This window comes from Pteropus alecto, unplaced genomic scaffold (assembly GCF_000325575.1).
Source record: "Pteropus alecto unplaced genomic scaffold, ASM32557v1 scaffold92, whole genome shotgun sequence".
NCBI lineage: Eukaryota > Metazoa > Chordata > Mammalia > Chiroptera > Pteropodidae > Pteropus > Pteropus alecto.
The window spans coordinates 10968833-10991353 of record NW_006432447.1 but is presented as its reverse complement, the minus strand read 5'-3'; the positions used below and the strand labels follow the sequence as shown (position 1 = coordinate 10991353).

The 22521-nt window shown below is 38.0% G+C and overlaps 1 protein-coding gene across 1 annotated transcript in view; it reads right to left on the bottom strand.

Annotated features, from left to right (window-relative positions):
• PLCL2 (phospholipase C like 2) overlaps window positions 1-22510 on the bottom strand; it is a 162702-nt gene extending 140192 nt beyond the window's left edge. Inside the window, exon 1 of the mRNA XM_006907268.3 lies at window positions 22400-22510. The gene's annotated coding sequence lies outside the window, so the exon portion shown is untranslated. The remainder of the gene's footprint in view (window positions 1-22399) is intronic.
• Between the last annotated feature and the right edge of the window lie 11 nt (window positions 22511-22521).

The window sequence follows — 22521 nt, the reverse complement described above, 5'->3', positions numbered from 1 at the left end:
TAACCATGCTCTGCCCTCTGGGATGTTATCATATACTAACATTACTTTTATAATAAAAGGAAAAATTGAAAGAAAGCTAAAGCACACTTTATCCCAAATATCTAGTTAACTTAGATGCCACGATGCTTATCACACATTACCATACTTTTCCAATTCAGACATTATCCGAAAATAAATGTTAAGTTGATCCACTATATATTCACAATAGTCTCTGCCACCATTATATTTTAACTTTATTCTCATCTAAAAAAGCAAGCTATCTTTAAGCCCTGTGTCAAAAATGTGTAATAAACCACAACCTGGGACACACGTTAATTCCCAACATCTCCCTGAGGCTCCCTACCTCCAAGACAGTCAATGTTTATCACTCCACCAAACATACTGTGCTATGCTGTTCACGGGTCTTTGCTCATGCTATTCCTTTGCCTGGTAGTTCTCTACCAAGAGTAGATGCCATTGGTGTCCTGCCCAAATCCCCCAACTGTTCTAAGTGTTGGCTGCTAACAGCTCTCAACTAACCGTAGAATGTATGACCTCTTGCCCACAGGCAATGAGTGAGTGACATGGAGGAAGATTAAAAGAGACTTAAGAGACACGTCAACCAACTGCAATATGTGGGACCTGATCTGGACCTTAAATTAAAAAACTATATATTTTTAAAGACAATTGGATATTGGACATCTGAACACTGATTAGATATTTGATATTAAGAAAATATTATCTTTTAGGTATAACAAAGATATTGCCATTTGTATAAATATTATGGATAATATGGTATCTGATATTTGCTTTAAAATGATACAGGATGAGAATAAGTGGGTAGGAATACAGAGGAAACAAGATTGGCCATGAGCTGATAGCTGCTGAAGCTGAATGATGTGTATAATAAGCGTTCATGATACCACTGTCTGTAATTGAGTCTATTTTCCACAGAAAATAGAGAGAACCCATGAAAGGGAGAAAGAGAGTTAAATATACAATAAGAATCACAACCAAATAATGCCAAATCAGCCCCCAAAATTGTTTTCACTTGTATTTGCTTAAACATTATTTAGAATAAAATATTGGAATTGATATAGTTAGAATAAAAAAATGTAGTAAAGATTCATTAAATGTGTTATAAAATAAACTGAATTGAAATAGATTGAAGTGAATTGATATTCATGTCTTTCATGAAGTCATTATGATGGTAAAGAATATAGCCAAATTCTACTCAAAGGGCATGACACTTCAAATGATAAGTTCAGACTCCTGCTACTCTAAGTCAATACAAAAGCAGTCACTAATACTTGTTGATGGCTGTGTTTTACATGTATGACCTCAATTAGTTCTCACAAAAATCCGATAAAGTCAATTCCATTATTATACCTATTTTAGAGATGAGGAAACTAAGGCTAGTAGGTTGTGACCGCAGCCTAGACTTATACCTAGCCAGCTCACTCCAGTGCCTAAGCAATAAGCTCCTAAAGCTGTGGAACTGGCACCATCAATGCTCTAATGCCTTGCTGTAGAGTTAACAAAGCAACAGCATTTGGTACAGGCTTCAGGAATTGGTCTAATAAAGTGTGCGGATGATCCACCATAGGTATCACTGGGCTGCCAGTCTGGTAGTCATAGCTTTACATTAAGCTGTGTACTTCTCCCAGGATTCTCATGATCCATGACACAAGTGATAGGCTTGTCTGGTTAACATTCAGTCCTATGAAATTGTGTCTTTCCTATGTGAAAAGCCTATGTGAGAACTAAACTCATAATCTAGGCACTTTTAACACAATGACCAAATAAGTAGCCATCTTTTTAGACTATCATGAAAAACACAGGAAAATTTTAAATCATAAACTGATATATTTTGAAAGTATAATCATTACTAAAAGTAAAATTTCAAAATTTCCTTTCATGGCACAGAGCTTAGATAAAATATATAAATAGAAAGAAGAATGGAACCGAAAACCAAACTAATTGGTCAAGCTCATTTTCAGATAATGGCATATGAAAATAATTCATCTGAGTTGCCAAGGAAAGGAAACAGGACTCAAGTAAAAAGGATGATCTCTTCCTTCGACTCTGTGACAGGAGGAAAATAGAAAAAAAAACACCCTCAGTCACCATCAGCCTTCCCCAAGTATGTAACCACATGGCTGTGTTTTAGACTGGGTGGAGCAGAGAGTAAATAAACACAGTTTCTATTTTTAGCATACTTTTCCTGGCCACTCTGAAATTTCCAAGTCAGAAATTATTGCCTGTTATCTTTAAAAGTAGATTTATACTCAAAGAATTCATAGAAAACTTCTAAGAAACAGGAGAATATATATATAAGCTCCTATATAAAGCTAATTTAGTTTAGAAAATAATTTGTTACATAAAAAAGCATTATATGTTCATTAAAAAACTAGAAAGAATGCTTAAAATATTTCCCACTGCATATACTCAAGGGTAAATCTTCTCAAACTCTGTAGAATATTAATTATTGATATTAATACAGTAAATTTTTAATTTTATAAACTCAAGGCTTATTAAAATTTTAAAAATGAGCATCTCTGTAAAAATTAATACAATAAATCTAAATTGAAGATACAGGTTACATATTAACTAATGCCAAATTTTCTCCGAAATTTGAGTTCTACTACAGTATGTTCAACGACTTCTCTCAACTTCACTTGAGAATAATAGATTGGAAGTACAAAGAACATATTTATTTGTATAGTACACTTCTTTCTCATTCATTTTAGAAAGCAAATCAGGGGATAATTTGCACATATCAGGGCCAACTTATTCATTGGACAGTAGGCACACAATAATTCTAGGCCCAAGGTATTTTTAAGGGCCCACAAAAGATGTTTTAGTTTCTTTTAAAATCAGGACAAAAACCTTTAGGTTGAATAAAAAATTTAATATATATTTTAATAGATTTATTTTTACACCAACACAGTTGTAAAATATAATTTTTAATTTTGTTTTAAATGGAGGAAGAAGCCCACAAAGAGGAAAAGGCCTAGTCTCATGAATGTCAAAATGCAGCTCTGCAATATTTAAGTCCTTTCCCAGAAGCCTCTCTAGGTAGATATGGATTACGCTCCTCAAAAAAGATGGTCTGTCGTACCTTGGCTGGGCCTAGAGAGTGATGGGCATCTGTGAGCAACTACTTCTCCAATTGTAGGGACCACTCCCATTTCAGCTTGCTCCCTCCAGTCTCCCATAAAGATGGGAGCCCAGAACTAATAGGCTCCCTGTATGCTGTTGATATTCTGAGGAGGCTTAAAGAGCTGCTGCAATAACACAGTCTTGCTCTGAATCAATTATTGGTTGTTTTAATTTTAGATGCCTTTGGAAATCTGAAGAAAACTTTTCAGAAACATATATATATACATGTATATATATATATATGTGTATATATATATATATACACATATACATATATATACACACCCACAAAATTCTGCTTACAATTAATTTCATAAGTAGAAATTCATTTCCTCCACATAGAAGTTTTTAAATTTATAAATAATAATACTTCTCAAATTCATTTCAAATGCAAAAATTAACTGGCTGCTTCTAAAAAAAATTGAAATAAATCTAAATGGTACAGATAAAACGTAAGTATACTATATATACTAAAAGGAAATTTCAATTAGAAGTCAGCTACTTTACTTTGATACAGAAGTTGAAATTGGGTCCTGGTCCCTGACGGTCAATCAGCTTCCACTTCCAGTTCTTGTTTTAATGACAAAAAGCAAGGAGTGCCAAGTGAAATCACAGCCCCCTTTGTCAGCAGGCTACAGATAGGTCGTGTCAAGGAGTGTGGCAGTCCTACAACCCTCTTCTAGTTCCATTCACTGTACATCACAACCTGTGCCCACACACCCTGGGGCCTTTTGTAGCAAGGATAGCACCACTCACGCTTTGTCATGGAGGGGATTCAGCTCGTATTCAGTGTAAGGTTGTCTGAACCAAAATAACTTTTGAAAATGTTCTGTAGCTCTTCCTGAAGTCTACAGGCTTTTATCTGCAAAAAGAGCTGCCATGGTTGTGTCACTGACTGCCCAGCAGATGTGCTTGGTTATCTGCTTCCAGGCTGTGCTTCCTGGATGGCATCTAGGCAAAAGCACTCCTACTTTTCCAGTATCATCCATCACGGTGATGGCAAAGCCCTGAACTGAAAGATGGACTTCACTCAAAAGGCCAGGTATATGGGCAGTGAACACACAATGAAATATACATATATGACTTACTATTGAATTGTACACTCGAAACTTATTGGATTTCGTTAACCAGTGTCATCATTAAAAAAAGGGGGGGGGGGGCAGATAACCACCAAATCAGCCAACTCATCAGGAAACTCCTCCCTGTGAAAACAGGGTTTTCTCTGTCTTCAAACGCACATATGCATCTCACACAACACGCTTCTCACATTTGTCCTCAGTGTTAACCACATGAATTCCATAGTCTGCTCTCAAAATCTCTTTAAAAGGTTAAGGAGTAAAAGTCATAGCCATGACTCTCACCAGATTGACAACTTTGCAGGCATCGAATTTTTTTTTAGGATTACTGGCTGGCAGCTTTGAAAAAAACTGAGCAGGGACACAGAAAGCTACAGCTTCTCACGACACTTGGACTTTTATCACCTAAGCAGCCAAGCCAGATTAGCTGCCCCATGTCCAGATGTTCCCTCTTCCATGGGATCAAGGTTTTTTTACCATCACGGTTCTACATTTCAAAGACAGCCGTGGCCACTGCACCTTCCAAAATGAGATCACAAAAAATGAATTCTTTGAAATTCTACACATACATAACAGATGAAAACCATCCAGTGGCGGTAATGAAGAATGCCAATGGGCTCACCCAGGAGCATGCTGAAGGGGATCTGTCCTGCCAAAATCTGCTTTAAAATATTGGAGGCAGTGTCAGCAACTGTGAGTGTATGGTGGCATGTTAAATAAACTGTTTTAATTGTTTCCTTCTACACTCAACCACAAAACCAACCTGATCACTTCCCCAAATAAATAAAGCCCCCCTCTCCCCAGCGCTCTCCCACTGGGTATGTCTTCTCCCACCTGGCCATATGATACACAACCTTGCTGAACCTTTACAGCTCTGTCCTCTCACACAGCTGAGCACCCGCTGCTGGGCACACCAGAATTCCTACTGATTCTACACATACACGGACAAGGGCCTTGCTATACCACCAGCATAGGGGTTTTGTGTCTCATCATATCCAGCAACAAAAGTAAAATTAAAGGGCTGGAGCTCCAATGTAGTTTGCTGTTTTTTAGCATTTTCCAATATAAGAAGAGCTGGATGCCCATGATCATATGACAGAACAGGCCTGCTTTAGTGCATATCAAAGTGGAAACTAAACTAGAGCCATAACATGAAGGTGGCTCCAATGGGGACTTCCAGACCATGCGTACCATCATTCCCTCCCACCTGATACTCACCTGTATCAAATAGCTTAGTAATATCTTTGGCACACACACAAAAAATAATTATTTTCACAGAAACAAACTTTAAAGTAACAGGAAAACAAGCAATGAGGAAAAAATTATAAATCACAGATTCCAGAATAAGAACTACTGCCCTAGTCTAAAGATGATGAGACTCCAAATTGAAACCTTTAAAGAAAACAAATTCTTCATATAGATACTTTTTTTCAAAATGCTTAAAAATTGTGCCTCTCTGGCTCACAAATATGCCCATTCCTAACTTATAACACCTTTCCTATAAGAAACCCATGTTTGTGAACAAGATAGCAATTAAATTTGCTTTGCAATTTTAAGTGAATCTATGCTTGACAAATAATGCTAAGAGACTCTCAAAAATTAATGGAGGTTGAGGGTAGAGGCAAATGAATACCTAGATACTTGTATGATTCCCTCCAAACCATATTAGAATGAAAATTACAGAAAAATTTATACTTAAGAGTTAAATCACTTTGATTCAATTCAGCCCATGTTTTTGCTGAAGAAATCATGCACTTACCTAATTTTAATGGCAACATATATCAGAACTGAAGACTATTTCTTTAAAAAGCTGGGGGGTGGGGGTAGGTACAAGCATTTTTCTTCTGAAAGAAGTTGCTATAATTTCCTGAGTTTTCCAGCTCCCTAATGAAAAATACTCTTTCATCCAGACTGATTCTTTAACCATAAAGAAAGGAGAATGGATGGTGGTACCATTTGCCAAAGTAAATAGCTCGGAAAAGAACCAGATGGAGGGTAGGAGCAGGTTAAGAAATGCAGTGAGATATACGGTGATATGCTAGAGGGATGCTGAGTAGACAGTTGGACCTTGGGTTCAGAAGGCAAATCTGAGCTAAAGATATCAATCTGAGGCTCGTCAGTGAATACCTAGTTAATTGTAGCTATGGCTATGGAAAAGCTGCCCAGGATAAGGCCTGGAATAAGGGAAGGAGGTCTATTAACGGTGTGGCATGGTGAGCCCAGATGGCCTTCACTGGTGGGAGAAGGTAGCACAGAAAACGGAAAGAAAATAGAGCAGGAGATCACAGCTACTCTTTCAAGATACAAATGAAGAGAGCGCTTTAGAGGGAAGAGGAAAGATTATTGCTATCTTTATTTTTTAAAAACCTAAGTGTGTTTATATGCTGATGAGGGAGACATAAGCATAGAAGCAGAAATTAAAGATATAGGAGGGAGAGGATGGGATGTGGAGCACAGAGACAATAGGGAAGAGAGGCAAGCTCCCCACTGTAACAGAGGGAGGACTGGTATACAGGTCTCAAGGCAAAGGCTGAGAGGTTTCTCTAAGAAGCATGATAAAAGACCATATGCCACCGATGGTGGGGAGGAGGTGACAGTATGGACATTCACAAATATCCTTGCCAAGAGTTGCCCATTTGTGTGGGCACTGCTCACCCAGAGTCAGGGATGCAGACTTGCACCAGAGAGTAGAGTCTTACTCTCTGCAAAGCTCCTTGGTTCAGTGGAGGACAGCTTGTGACTCTGTCTTCATCAGCACCAGCTTCACCCTGGGTCTCATGGCCATGGGAAAAGGACTGTGCCAGCACAGCTGGCACGACACACCCGGCACGACACAGCCCCCACATTCTAAGGGGTCTTTAGTCACCCAGAGCGTCACCTTGAAAACGACAGGTGGCTTCCACAATAGCAGGGAGCAATGCTGCTGCTTTCTTGGAATGACAAATAGGTCTGGCTTGCTAAATAAATTTAGTGCAAAAACAATTTTTTTTTTTTAACTTCAAGGACATACAGATGGTCTACCTTACCAGAACAAGCACTGAAGCAGTTAATTTTTCTAAGTAATAGTGGGCCAGAGACAAATGCTCAAGGCATAAACTTCAGTTCCTTTCACAGAGCAACAACTCTTCAGTTTCTCAACCAGCCAAACAATTCAAACGGGTGCTGCCCTGAGATTACTTTTTGATGATGCTGGGGTTGCTATTTTTGTGCCTGGTTAATCAGGTGGGTGAGGAATGAAGTGTCACCTTCCCAATTTACACATTTGAAATGTGTGAACGTACCTGAGTGGCAGGGAGAATGAAAAGACTGGACTACCAGCCAGGAGACCTGGATCCAACCTTACTAAAGTTGTGTGCAACTAGGTGTAATTGTGTATACATGGGTCTCAGTTTCTCCACCTATAAGGTGGGGGCCACCAATGATGTCCACAGCACAAGATAGTTGTGACAGTAAACTGAATTGTTAAAAGTGCCTTGTAGAGATTAAAGGACTGTGCAAATAAGAGGTATTATTTGCAAAGAGGAACTCTCCCATATTTTTTTTAGTTATGAAGTATTGTTACTACCACTTTATGTTTTCATAGCATCTTGTTTTCAGAGTTTTAAAGTTCTTTTAAAATATTAGGATAATTATCCTAATGAAATGAGCAGATCAACATATAGCTTCATTTCAATTTATAGAGAACACAGTGAGATATAAAGATTTTGACTGATTTTCCTAAAAGTCAAAATACAAGCTAGATATAAAGTTCAGATCTTCTGTCTTCAACTGAATACTCTCTATGAGAAAAAATAAAGTGCAATTTCATTAATTAAAAATGTGGTTGTCTGTTCAAGCCCACTGAAAAATACTAATACACAAATAACTATATATAAATTATTAACTGCTTTAAGAGATTTCCCGAATTCTTCTCTGAATTTTTACTTTTGTCTGGAAAAAAATGAAGGTTATTTTCTTTGGTATCACAGTCACTGCTATCTCATAACAGAAACGTTTAAGACTCTGAGATTAAGATCTCAGTGGCTTTATCCTGGTAGTGACTAAAACAGTCATGCCAACCCACCAGCTCACAATGCTGAAAAATAACAAAAATGACTGACTGGGGAGAATGCACAGGGCCTTTGAAATGGTAAGTAAACCAAAGCCAGAGTGAAAAAATTAAAAACATGAAACCAAAATGTGATATTCAAATAAGGTGGAGCAGGGAGTATTGAAAACAACATTATAAATTATGAGTGATGTAGGAGGGGGGATGGAAATTAAATGACTTTTAAAATAAGGTAGTTTTTTGTTAGGATTTTTTAGGAAGGAGAGCAAATAGTTTAATAGATTTATGAGCAGCCGTATAGAAACAGCACAGATCTTTCTCATGTAAAGAACTGAATGAAGTAAAATAGCAAAAAGTGAATCATTCAGACAAACAGATCCTCCCAAGATCTGTGTAGGCTTCATTTACATCATCAGTTACGCGAAATGTACTCACCAGGGGTCCAAAAGACGTAAGAAATCTGGCAGACAAGAATTCACATATCTCTTACACCAAAAAGAGGAGAAAGCAGAACCTCTTGATAATTAACATTTCAATCAAGCAGATGCACAAACCCTAAACCAAAGTCTTAAACCCTCGATTTGTAGCTCCCAGTCTCCACAGGCCAGCTTCCGACCACCGGAACTGGGTCTACATGTTGGGTTTGAACCTCTGCTGAGAAACTCAAAGAATTCAGCCTCCCTACCCACTCGAAGCTCTTTTTGTTGGTTTTAAACATGACCCTAATGGTCTGTTGGTTTTAAACATGACCCTAATGGTCTGCTCTGTTCAGATACAGCAGAAAAGATACAGCTAGATTAACAGTCCTCTCCACATATGAAACCAGCCGTCCCATGAACGTAGTGCTTGACTGTTCCTCTAACTCTTGAGATGTTCCATTTTGTTCAGTAGTCACAGGCACAAGCCAGGCTAACTTATCCGCTGTTGTCTGCACAGTGGCAACAGCTGCATAGTATGTCTTGGGGCCAAGCTCTGACCTACCACTAAAGTGAATTCGCCACTGGAGTTGTGTTATGGAGGGCATTGCCAAGACAGTAAGAGGTGCAGGGCACTCAGAGCCAACTGTACCTCTACTTACGCCTCTGCTCGCCTCTCCACCACCTTTAAAGGACAGCCTCCTAATCGATGTGCCCTGGCACACCTCTGTGTGCTGCCAGTAGATTACAGGCTGGCCAAGACACTGATCCCTGTGACCCCCCAACTTCCATCCCTGCCCTCACCATAGTTGGGTGAGGCCTCTAGCCACAATCTCTTCAAACTCAGCTGTACAATTATGTCATTTTCTATCTGCAGCCTGGTGCGGAAAAGGTTAAAAGTGTTTTTTCTTTGGAGCATAATTTATGGATTTAATGGCCCCTGGTGTTTCTAGGAATGATGGCCCTGAAAGTTGCCAAATTCTATCAGAGGACAGGAGCTTTATCGTGCCCTGTTATTTTGGTGACATCTTCTATGCCACCTTCCTCGTTTTACCTTGCTGTCTGGCAACCAGTAAGGATGGGGACGGCGGGATAAATGCACGGAGGTCACGGCGCTGCCACAGCGAGGACGGTTCTCATCTCCTCAGTAAGGACTGCGGCAGAGCACTGTGTCCTATTTCTCTCACTTTGTTTCACTTTCTTGCTTCTAGACCCCTCAGGGGAGCATTCATCAATGGCGGCTATTCTTTGGCACAAAGGGCTATTTAACTATTTAAAAATACTCTTCAACAATACTTTCTTCTCTAACAAAGAAGATGGGTAAGAAGATCGTGCTAATTATGTAGGATAGGAAACCTCTCTCTCTAATTTCTCGCTTGGGCAATATCGCTGAGTACTAAATTTTCACAAACAGATCAGAGACTTTCTCTCCCAAAGAATATTAAAATTCATTTCTACCAGGCCTCTCACATTGACAAATTAATTAAACAACCTATTAAAAGTATATGTATTAATAAGTGAGTCCCAATCATGATCAGGAAGATTAAGAACACTTTTCTGCTGATAAACTGTGGGTATTCCTCCAGCCTCTAGAGACAGGAGTCTCTAAGGATGCAGCCTTCCCGCCACATCACGTCTCTTCCTCAGCCCGTACAGAGAATAAGTTTTCGTAAGCTTCTCTGCTGGAATATCCCTCCCACCCATATTAATTTAGAAGAGAAAAAAAAAAATGCTCTAAAAGAATAAACGTGACTATTGATGATCTGCTAATGGAGCAACCAAGATGAGGGGAAAAGAGTACACACCAAGTAACTGAGACTGCAAAGAAGCAATGCTGATATTTCCATGTTACTGCTTTGCAACCAATAAAATATTTTTATAGATGTTTTGAGAATTCAATGGTCATTCATCCTGACTGCAAGCGTCTGCGTGGCAAGAGGAAAATGCAACAGCATATAGACATTCACCCAAAGGTCATGGCATACCAACCCAGACTGTCAGCACACCATAATGAGGTGTGCTGAAGCATCACTAGACTGGTTCTCTTCCTCCCAGCACAAATTACCTGTACAAATAGATACCTGTCTGGCAAGTGTTGATTTATAATCTTCCAGGAATAAACAGCATTTTTGCTACCTATTGCCACTTCAACACAAGATGAGGCAGTTAAAGGAAATGTGAAGACTCCATTCAACAAAATTTGAAATGTACAATAACCTCTATCTAGAAATAGTGCTCATGCCTCAGTCAAATTAGTTCTTTCTAAAAAACATTCCTCCTGGGAAAGTTCTTCCCCTATGATGTAGAATGTCACGGGTACGCAGATGTCTTTTCTCTGTCAGGGATGGAAAAGAGCCAAGAGATGGACCAGGAAATAGTGATTGCACAGTGATGATTAATCCAGGTAGACAGAGGCTCCAAATAACCAACTCAGGGCCTTTTGAGAACTGACACTACATTTTACCTAGATCAAAAATACATTCTTATGGTACAATAATTAGCACACAGGGCAGACCCTCATTTTTGCATACAAAATCTGTTTCTCCAAATTTAACTAAGGATTTGTTTCCCTTTATGAGTATTTTATATTTCTTCAGAAAAAGGGCAACTCAGCTCCTCGAAAGGAAAGCTCCACTGAGGCAGTTGCAGGTTTAACCGTACCCCCTGCTCCCCATCAGCCACAGTATCACCAGCTGTCCATCACCTGCAGGATTCTGGAACTGCTTGTTCTCTGATATATAATAAAGCTGAATGGGGCAGTCAAAGACCCAACATGAGAAAAGTTTCACAGCTGTTCTTAGTCCTAGCTATATCTTAAAATCTCCCAGGGTGCTTTAGGAATGCCCCAGAAATTCTGATCTAATAGGACTGAAGTGGATCTGAACATTCGTATATTTTCTAATCCAGGCAATTTCAGTGTGTCCTAAAATGATCCATTAGAAGATCTGGTGTTTTTCCCACCTGAAAGAATATTTAAATGGGACAAGATAAGTGTTCCGCAGAGTTAGAACTCTATGCTGACCACCTGGGATGCTAGGTATATTGCTATTCAGCGGTAATCAAATAACTCTTGCTTTTGTCTACAGACCTGGATAACTGGTTTCTGTTTCTTAACTTCTCTTGAGACCAAAAAGTGCTATCTAGAAAACTGTCATGCGGAGAACAGGTGCTCCACAAATGAGTGGTTCTCAAAGTTTTGTATGAGCAGTGCACTTTCAAATATTAAACCCTCTGAGTGCACCTGAAGGGATTAAAATGCTCAAAAAAGTACAACAAACAAATCATAAAAACTCCCAGCAATCACGACAACGGTGTAAGATGATTCCAATGACTAATATACCCTTCACTACCGTGTCGGCTTCCCACCAAGGCCCAGTTCCTTACATGTTCTCAGTACAGTCCAGGAAAGATACAGTTTTCATGCTATTCCAACCAGCTGCCCACTCTTCACGGTGTCACTCAGTTCGAGACCATCGGGTCTGACCACTCCACACATGCTCCACTGCAGCAAAAAGATGTTTCACATGTTTGTAAATGTTCCATTAATTTGCCTGTTTTTGAACTTTATATAAATGGAATCATGCAATATGTATTTTGTGTGTGCGTGTGTGGCTGGTTTCTTTCCCTCAACATTATGCTCAAGAGACTAGAGCGGTACATGTATCAGTCGTCTGCTCTTTTTGATCTCATATTTCTTCACAGTATTCCACTGTATAATACGCTGTTTTATAAAATAGGCACTTGGTTGTTTCCAGTTTGCGGCTGTTACAGTTAATGTAGGCAAGTATACTGATGAAACAAAAAAGACTCCAGAAATACACCCACATATATATAGTCGCTTGATTTATGACAAATGGCCAATGCAGTACAGTGGGGCGGGGGGGAGGTGGGGTGCTGAGTTAATTAACTGGATATTTATATGGAAAGAAAATCTTGACCTCTACTTCACAGCATATACAAAATAATTTCCAGATAGATTGTAACAGGTTCTAGAAGTTAAATAAGTGAATATCTTCATGGTCTTAAGCTAAGATTTCTTAAACAGGACACAAAAATAAGAACCATAAAAGATAATACTGATTACTAATAAATTGTATTTCACTAAAATTAAGAAGTGGTATTCATTACAAGACACCATTTAAGACAGTGAAAAGACAGGTGACATGCTAAAACAAAGTATATATGATGTCATACACAAACACACACATATACACACTGAAAAAATGTAAAGCAGTCCTACAAATACATTTAAAAGAAATAAAAAACAATTTTTTAATGGGCAAAAGACTAGAACAGGCATTTTACAAAGGAGAATATCCAAATGGCCAAGAAAACATATGAAAAGGTGCTCAACATCATTAGTCATCTGGGAAACGCAACCTAAAAGCCACAGTAATGTCTAATTATATAACCATCAAAATGGTTGCAATTAAAAAACAATACCAAGTGTTAGTAAGTATTTATAGCAACTAGAACTCATATAACTTCATGGGTGTGTAAATTGGTTTAACCAGTTAGAAAAACCACATGATAATATCTACTAAAGCTGAATATATACATATACAATGGCACAGCAATTCTTCTAATATTTTTAACATATAGAAAAACATTTATGGGAATCTACCTACAGATCTCTTTCAACAAAAATCGAAAGCATACAGATCTCTTTCAACAAAAATCATCAAAAATTCCAAAGATAACACATCTTTAAAACTGATACTACATCAGGAGTGTTTTGATATGAAAACCTCTGAATAATTCTACTGATATTTAATATTAACTATTAGCATGACTTGATAGAAATAAACCTAACCAACGCACAGTATTTCCTTCAACAATAAACGTACGACCACATTAACTACCTAAAAAATTACATCTACTATGCCCACAGGATATCAGAGCTTAGAAAAAAGATGGAAAATAAAAGGTAACAGGAAACCATATGGAGAGAGTCACACGGCTTGTGATTCTAATGGTAGCTGCAAACGAGGTCACTTATCCCTCTATGGCCATGCTAACTGGTCAAGAGCAATAGAGGCTTCATCAGCAATGCTCATAAAACATCCTATCCCTTCCTGGGCATTTTCAATTTAGAAAGCAGACACCTGCTACCCGTCAGTCTCTCACAAGGCAGGACTCGTGTCAACCTACCACTACATTATTTGATTTGTTCTTAATCTTTACTATTTATAAATAGAGTCTTCAGAGTATATGAATGCACAAGTACAGCATGTGTACACATGCAGCTATCTATAGCAAAAAAACAAATTCTCAAATATAGCTGTTTGGAAGACCACATCTTGTTCTATTAATACTCACATACTGCAGTATTACATAACTATTTTTTTCAATTCTGTTATGCTAACATGCAAATTAATGAACTCAACCATAGCTAGGAGCTAAACGTACTAGTCAGTATGGTCTTGTGTATCTCTTACAAAAGAATTTTACACGATCTCTTTCTGGTCTAAAAATCCCATCAATCCACATTATTAATCACTAATAAAAACAGCTGCTTAGTTACTGGTGTGTTAATATCAGCTATTTCCAAATCAGTATATTTAGCATACTTCAAGAAGATACCTGAATACTGATTTCATAGTAACGTGTCATATTAGCATATTTTATAATTTTATAATTATTTGACAATTCCAAAACAATAACATGGATAGATACTATCAGAAGAAGCTCACCTAAAAACAAATTGTTACTAATTATTATCTGCTTTACTTTCCAGGACCCTAAAAAGTGTATAACTATAAATCAATTTTTGTTAAAAAAGAAACAAAAATGGAAAATGACCCTCCTAAGAAGTTTTCAACTCCATCAAAGGAATGTGAACAGGAAAAGGATAAAATCCTGGTTTGTGGATCAGACAAAAATGGTGGACAGGAATACAGCTATGGCTTTTTGTTGATTAGCTACATATTGGCTTCATCCCAAGATTCACCAGCAAAAGACCAAACTTTCCTAATTAAAAATCAGTCCCCTATTTTAGGACTGGTAAATATTGCTAAGATTAAGGAGCCAGAATGGCTTGGACAAGTAGGAGAAAAAAGAAAAAGTCAAAGATACGTTTCAGATGACATGGAAAGAGGGTAATGGAGCAGTTCAAAGTGTGGATTTTCAAGTCAATCAAACCTGGTCTGAATGCTGGCTTTGCCTCCTACAAGCTCTGTGACCTTACTTGGAAATCTCCAAAACTTGAGGGGTGGGTTTCCTTGTCTATAAAAAGGGAATGCTAAGGTCTCCTTGTAGGCTGTGGTGAGACTTGCGTGAGATGATACATAAAAAGCATTTCTTAGTACCTCTTCTACACTCAAACTTTGTTACGAGAAAAGGTAAAATTTCTAACATTATTTGACAAAATGTGCTTAGTAATTAAAAATCCTACTTCTACAGCTCCATCTACTAGTACTCTATATTCCGTATTTATTTTCTTTTTTATTAAAGCACTCCCAATGGATATCTTTTGCCAATACAATGTGAAAGACAACAAGTTTAAGTAATTTAGTTCCTTAAAAATAAACAAACCAAGCAAAAACCATAAATGCCACTCAAAGAAACCAAATACCAGAAAAGAGATTAAATGCTTTAACAGTCAAGCTTTCTCACCATGCTTTTTAAACTCTGATAGCAGAACATAAATCAAAAGAAAATTTCAAAGATCTATTCTTATTTCAGGGGCACAAAAGGGACAGATCATTTATTTTAACATCTTGCAGGACAATTCTGGAACCAACCAAATTCTTGGATCCAAATTTAAATGAAGGTATTTCCTTCCATTTGATTGTTTCCAAAATTACATAGATGAAATAAATTTCTTCTTTGAAGTACACAGCCCACTGAGTTTTATATTCCAATCAAAACCAGTTGGAGTTAAGTCTAAATAACATCTTCGTCAAACTCCTAAGATAAGTTATGTCATTTATGTCCACTTATTCATCCATTCATACATTTATTCAACAATTACATACCTAAATACATGCTTTCCACAAACATTAAACTAGGTGCTTCCATAAATTCAAGGTGAATATAATCAGTTACCTAAGTGGCAGAAGGAAACGGGGCTGTATGGAGAAAACAGGCAGAGTGGTGGTTGGCAGGCAAAGAAACAATTCATTCAGAGAGCTGGTTAACTGAGGAAGATCTAGAAGATGACTGAGAGAGGGAAAAAAATCATTCCAAACTAAGAAAAGAGAGGTGTAAATGTAAAGGCAAAGATTAGGCACAGAGAGCAGTCTCATGGGGCCCCTGTGCAGGTTGTAACAAAGAGTTTGCAAAAAGCAGATAAGGAGGGTAGCCAAATCATTTATCATCCAAACCAGGGTGTCTTTGAAAGAAGGTGCTATTAATAATTTTATCAGGACGAAAAGTGTAAATCTGGACTGCCTGGGCAAACCAAAACACATGGGTGCTTGGCTCAATGAAACTGATGCTCAATTCCCTCTGACCATTCAGCTGGGTCTATTTAAATATGTGCACAGTTGTACTGAGGTTTCAGATTTAGAAATGCATGAAAACAAATCATTCTTGAAAGCATCTTTAGAATATGTCTGAGCAATTTCTCTGGGTACATTCTGCATATTTCAAAAGACGAAACTTTCAAAATGTGCATGTCAATGTTAGTGATCTCCAACTCAAATGGAGCTAAATCAGTTTGCTCATCTCAGGATAAGCACTAAATAAGAGAAACTAAAAGTCAGAAAAACGAGCATACTAGGTATTGCTTATTGAGTGTTTATTACGTGCCACACACTGCTCCGAATATTTCATACACACCATCTCATTTAATCTTCACAACAATGCTATGAGGAGGTATTTTACTCTCTCCATTTTACAGATGGAGTAACTAGACACACAAGACTTAAGTACCCAAGGCTGTACAGAAAGGAAGAGAAAGAGCCAGAATATGATCCAAGCACTTAACTCTACACTATTTTTCCTACCCTCTTCTGTCTCTTGAATAATCCAGACATGTAACATGTGGCCTGAGTGCAGCATAAAACCAGTATAGCCCATCTGAGATTATTAGCTGGAAGACAGTTTGCCTAATTACGCCTGCCAATTACCACTAGTGGCCAGCAGGGCCTCGCCACCTGCCCTCCTCTGCCACTTGGAAGTAGGCAGGTGCCAAGTGTCCTGCCAGCCGGCTGGGCCATTCGCATAATTGTCTCTAAAGCTCAATGTAATTAATGATATATTTTGAGCAACCTAAAACTATGAAATTATGCTGACAAAAGGAAAATAGGTACTACTGAGACTTCCCTGGGGGTTCTGACTTGAGTTTGAGTCACTACTAATACTACTACGCCAAGCACAACCCTCTCGATTTGCCATCATTATCAGTAGATAAAAGCTGGTCAGGCAGCTTGCAAATACACAGTTTCAGATCCTGTGGCCCACTGGTAAAAATAACTGAATATCCCCTGTACTACAGAATCTCACTAATATAAAATTTAAAAAGCAGCTAAACTAATTCAGAGGTCTGGTAGATGAGTGAGTAATGACAGCCAACACTTAGTATTAATAAGGAATAGAGCATCTATTCTTGGACATATATGTATAAAATAAAGTCTGAAGAGAAAATATGAGTGTTTATACTTCATTTATATCTGTATTTCGGCTACAAATAACATTTCCTTATTTTGTTGAGTATTGAGGCATGGGTACCTTAAGCTTTAAAAAAGAAGAAAAAGAAAAAAAGAAGAGTCTAGTTTAGACCCCTCACGGACAGAGCACACAGAACTATAAAGGGAACCGAACAGATTCTGGGAGAGAGCTTTTTAAGAAAATAACTTGAGTGGCCAAGATCAGCAATTAAAAAAATAAACAATTTCCTGTCAGTTGTCTATTTGGATTTGGTGAAAAACAACACGAATCAAATATAATTGTTCGGAGGAGAGGTTAGAAAATTGGGAAGGGAAAAAGCAAAAGGGGGCAAGTAGTTTTTAGGGTATGAAAAATTAATACCCTCTGATTACTTCTGAAAACTGAACTCTGAACTGTGAAAAAGCTCTCTGCGCAGGCTGAGACAAGCAGCCATGCCCTGGCCTTTCAACAGTTATCTTGTGTGGCCTGAAGTGCATTACCACAAAGTGAAGAGTTGATTGGCCATTAGATTTTTCTGACCTAAATGCTCCAGGCTGCCTATATCCGCACAAATTCACACTGTGATCTGGTTGCTGTTTGTTTAATATTTGTGATATGCCCACAAGTTTTCTGGGCATGCAGTTGTCTTTTCCCGACCATTCAAAAAGAAAGTCTAAAGTCAAATGTAGACATTATATTTAAGACCCAATTCAAAATTTAGTTACTGAGTGCTTGTTATCTGTGTGGAATTGATAAATACAGCCCAACTTTTGCCTACAAGGAGTCTAGTTCATTTACACCATGGCCCAATATAATGTCCACGTGTACATTTTTATTATTTTGTTTAAATATGTATAATAAATGTAAAAGGTCTGCTTATTCTCCTTCTTGGGTGTTTGGCATCAAGACATAGGGATATACACTGGTATAAAGATAATAAAAGTGTTTCTCGTACACACCATGATACTATGATAATGACAATAATGATATTAAGAAAAAATAAGGGTTGCCACTTTGGGCAAGGTCAAATCATTGGTCTTAGTGAAGCTGGAGGCTCTGGTCAAGCAGCCACAACAGGTGATTAAACAGCTGCCTGGTTATATCATCTGTTAAACCTCTTCTCCCAGCCAAAATTCTTTTGCCCCCTCCAATGTCCCCTACATTTAAAGGGGAAAGTCACATCCAAATTACCAAAGCTACCTTAACTATATAGAAAATTTAAAACTGTGAGTATAATTTGGGGGTGGAGGGGAGGAGCAGGTAGCAGAGTGCAGCCATACCCAAGTGGGGCATAGGTTCTAACATCTTAGGCAAGGGGTTAACCTCTATGAACTCTGGTTTTCTTCAGCCTACACAGTTGGTACAGGACCAAGTCAGACAATTACGTTTAGCCCTTTTCATGTGTTCTACATGTAGTAAGTGTTTAATAAATGGTGGCTGCTGTTATTACTTTAAAATACCAAAATAATGCAATGGGCTATTTTTCCTACTTATTAAAAAAGTGCCTAAGATCAAAGGTCGCCATGGTCTAGGGTTGGGGGGAAGGGAAGACTACAAATGGACTGGGGGAATTTTTGTGGTGATGGAACTGTTCTATATCTTGATTGTGGTAGTGGTTAGGTGACTGCGCGAGTCTGTCAAATCTCACAGAACTGAACACCAACAAGAGTAAATTTTACTTTATGCGAATTATACCACATTTTGATTTAATATCTTTTTAGTTTTGATTAAATGTTTAATTAGTTGTGATTAAAATAAACTATCCAAATATAAAGACATTTTAACTTCATTTATTTCCCAAATTAAAAAGAAATCTAAGGTCTAAAATGCTACTTCAGATTTTTAGACCAAACTCTAGAAATAAGGGATTGAGCTATTTGTAAAAAATGAATGCCGTCTGAACAATTAACCAAATCAACTGTTTCAAAATAAAGCATGCATTGAATTAAATGGTGTGATGAAATGAATTATGGAAAGAGAAAATGAAAGTGATGTTTTCGTTTACTAGATTACTTAAAATGACAAACATAATGGCTTCTTCCCTAAAAATCTAGTTAATGGACTTTTGTAAACAATACAAAAAGTGTAATATTACTTTCAATAAACTAAGGAAAAGCAGAAAAGTCTGGTGATGAGTTCCATCATTTATTTATCTTCTCAAGGTATTTCTAAAAGGATCTATAAGGCTGCTTACTCTGAATTTTTTTGCAACACTGTTACCTTAACCAAGGAGCTCTTTCAGTATAGATTTGCACATTTACTTTGGCAGAAATGTAGTTTTACAACAATTTCTTACTCAATGCCATATTTACAAAACAGATAGAGTCCAAAAGAAATTACTTTCAATGAGAATATAATTCTGGTCAGCCCACAGTGTGTGTGTGCATATGTTATGCAACTCAGCAATAGTTCCCTTTCTTTGCCCACTGTTTACCACATTTAGCCTGTTATTTCTTGCTCTGATTTGGGGATTCCCACCTGAGAGGGATATCAAGGCTATAATGAAAATGGAAGCTAGGAACAGGAATACCTCACAAATCCTACATTTCAGCTAATGCAACCCCATAAATTGTGGTCATATGTTCCTTAGCGAGCATTTACTTCCTGCATTCCCTCAAGTCCCCAATTATCATCTTGCTTGCTATTCCACTCCTGCCTCTACTATTCCATCATTTGACTGCATTCACTCCTTATATTCAAAGAGAACACAAGGAAATCAAGGAAAGATGTCTATTGCTTTTTTACATGGGCTTTTGCTAAGCTTTTCATTATTTTTTAACAAATGTGAAATATAATTTCTGCCATTCATGTGACAAAAATGTACCCTATTCATTGCTACATGAAATTTTATGTTAAAGTAAAAGATATTTTTATTCTAGTAGGATATTGTCTTGATGCTGTTATGTCTTTACCACACTAAACTTCTAAAATCTTGATCCTTCAAGGAAGGCATCAATTCAGAGGAAGCATACCCATTTTCTACAATCTAGGCTTGATCAACTTTCAACACTATTTCCATAGTTTTAAAAGGGCTTTTAAGAAAATGCAAGTTGGAAACAGAGGCAAGAAAAACCAGTCAATCAAGTCATCTTAAGAGGTAAAAGACAATGAATAAGATATGATACTGGTAAATCCAAAACCATGCATTATAGAAATTAACAGAATTTAACAGAAAAAAACATGTACTTCCTTATTATTCCTCTATTGATTCAAGAAGCAATCTACTGATGTCCTACTATGTTCGTGGCAATGTGTATTTAAGAATACAACTGTGAACAAAAAGCCAACTACCTTCATTAGCAAGAAGAAAAATGACAAATCTTTGAAAGTTTAAAAATTAAAAAAAACGGTGATTTATGAATAATTAATCATTTCCCCACGTTCTTCTAGAATTGTTAATGAAAAAAATATATCACTGACAAGTTCTTAATTCTGCATATTAAAAATACTGGTAAACGATCCTTCTTCCTAATCTCCCATGAATGTAATATTAAAATAGATGCTGTTGTAATTAAGTTACACTGTGAGTCCCACTATGGACACCAATAAAGTTTGAATTTTTCAAAATGCAAAAACACACCCCTCCACAAAATTGGGGGAGAGGAGTTAAATTAGGTAGGCCAGTATCTTCTCTGGAATTTTCACCTCAAATTTCACTAACACTACAGTGCGAAATCACCACAAATCGCTGGTCATCAAAAAAAATAGATATGACACATAATTCTGTCAATAGAATTATCACACACAGTTGAAAGCAACTTACATGGAAACATAGCTATAGAGTAAAAGAAAATATGACTCACTAAAAGCTAGGCATGCAGCAAAAATATACTTTACTTTCTTTAAACTCTAAGCCTCTACTGCAGGTAGTTAATACACTTGAGCTTTAAGCCCTTCAATTGTGCCCTTGCCCAGACATAAACTGTACAAATAGATGACAAAGCGAAAAGCAGTTTCACAACTGCCTGTTACATAGAGTTGCAAGGTGGTATATTACACTAGATTACTGCATATGTTGATAACACCATCACTGTACTCAGAACATTTCTGTAGGTCCAATTAAATTTCAAATGCAACCAGTGCCAACTCTTTTCATTGTGGCCCATTCTGTCCTCTTTCCCATAGGTTATCAGCCATAGGAAAGGTGGGTGCAGTCCTGTCAATGTGTTTTGTTGCTCACTGTCCTGGTAACCCCTTGATTTTCAGAAAACAACATTTTCATATTTGCTCCAAACTTGAGCAGGATGAGCTAGTCTTGCCTAAGGCTCTGCTCTTCTTAGCTCATCAACTATTTTTTTCACTTCATGTCACGAGAAATATTTTTACACTGCAGACCAAATCATATGAGAATAAAACACAACCTCAAGAATTCCTAATATTGCTTTTTGAGTTTAAAATGTACAAAACAATCACTGACTTTCTTCTGCTAAATAACAATGCAAAAGATATCAAAATCAAGCAAACTGCCCAAAAGAACTTCCACAGAACTAGAGGCCTGCCTACTGCAGCAAGGAAAAGATTAAATTGTCCAGAACTGTAATCTCTGAGCTCTTGAGCCTAAGAAAGCGGAAATCTGCATTTATGTTCAAAACTCTACCCCATTTCTCCGTGTGATTGAGTGACCAGAGACTTTGCAACCTCAGAAGTATAACCATCTGCAAAAGGCAACTATCTACAGATTGGAAGAAACCTACTAAATAATCTCTGTTCACCACCTGGGATTTTTAAGAAAATGTTTTCACATAATCACTGTCTTTAACATACAATAGAAACCTTACAGGGGATCTGTTACCAGCCTAGGCTACCACCATAGAAGAACATGCCCTGCCCAGCCAGGTACAGGCCATACTTCCAGGTCAATCTTGGGAGAGGTGACAGCCCCAAGTTCAACTATGAATGTCTTTGAGCACAGCTCCCCCAGCACCTTAAGGATCACCTCTCCAATCTTTCCAAATGCCATTTTCATCCAATCCCTGCTCAACCACCCCAAGCACCCTTGCACCAGTAGTTCCCGTTAGCAGTGAGTGGGCTCCTCTTACAACCCCCTTCCACCACCACTCCCCTCTTAGGGAAACAGACCCCAAGGACGGCTGTGGGTGGACGATGAGCGCCCTTCTCCCACCTACCTTGATGATGCTGCTCCGGCGGGGCAGGCCGCCGGGTTTGCTCTCCCGGGGGAGGGGGCAGGCGACTGGGCTGGGGGTCGGAGCGAGAGCCACGCCGCGGGGTGCCCTGGCGGGGCTGGCCC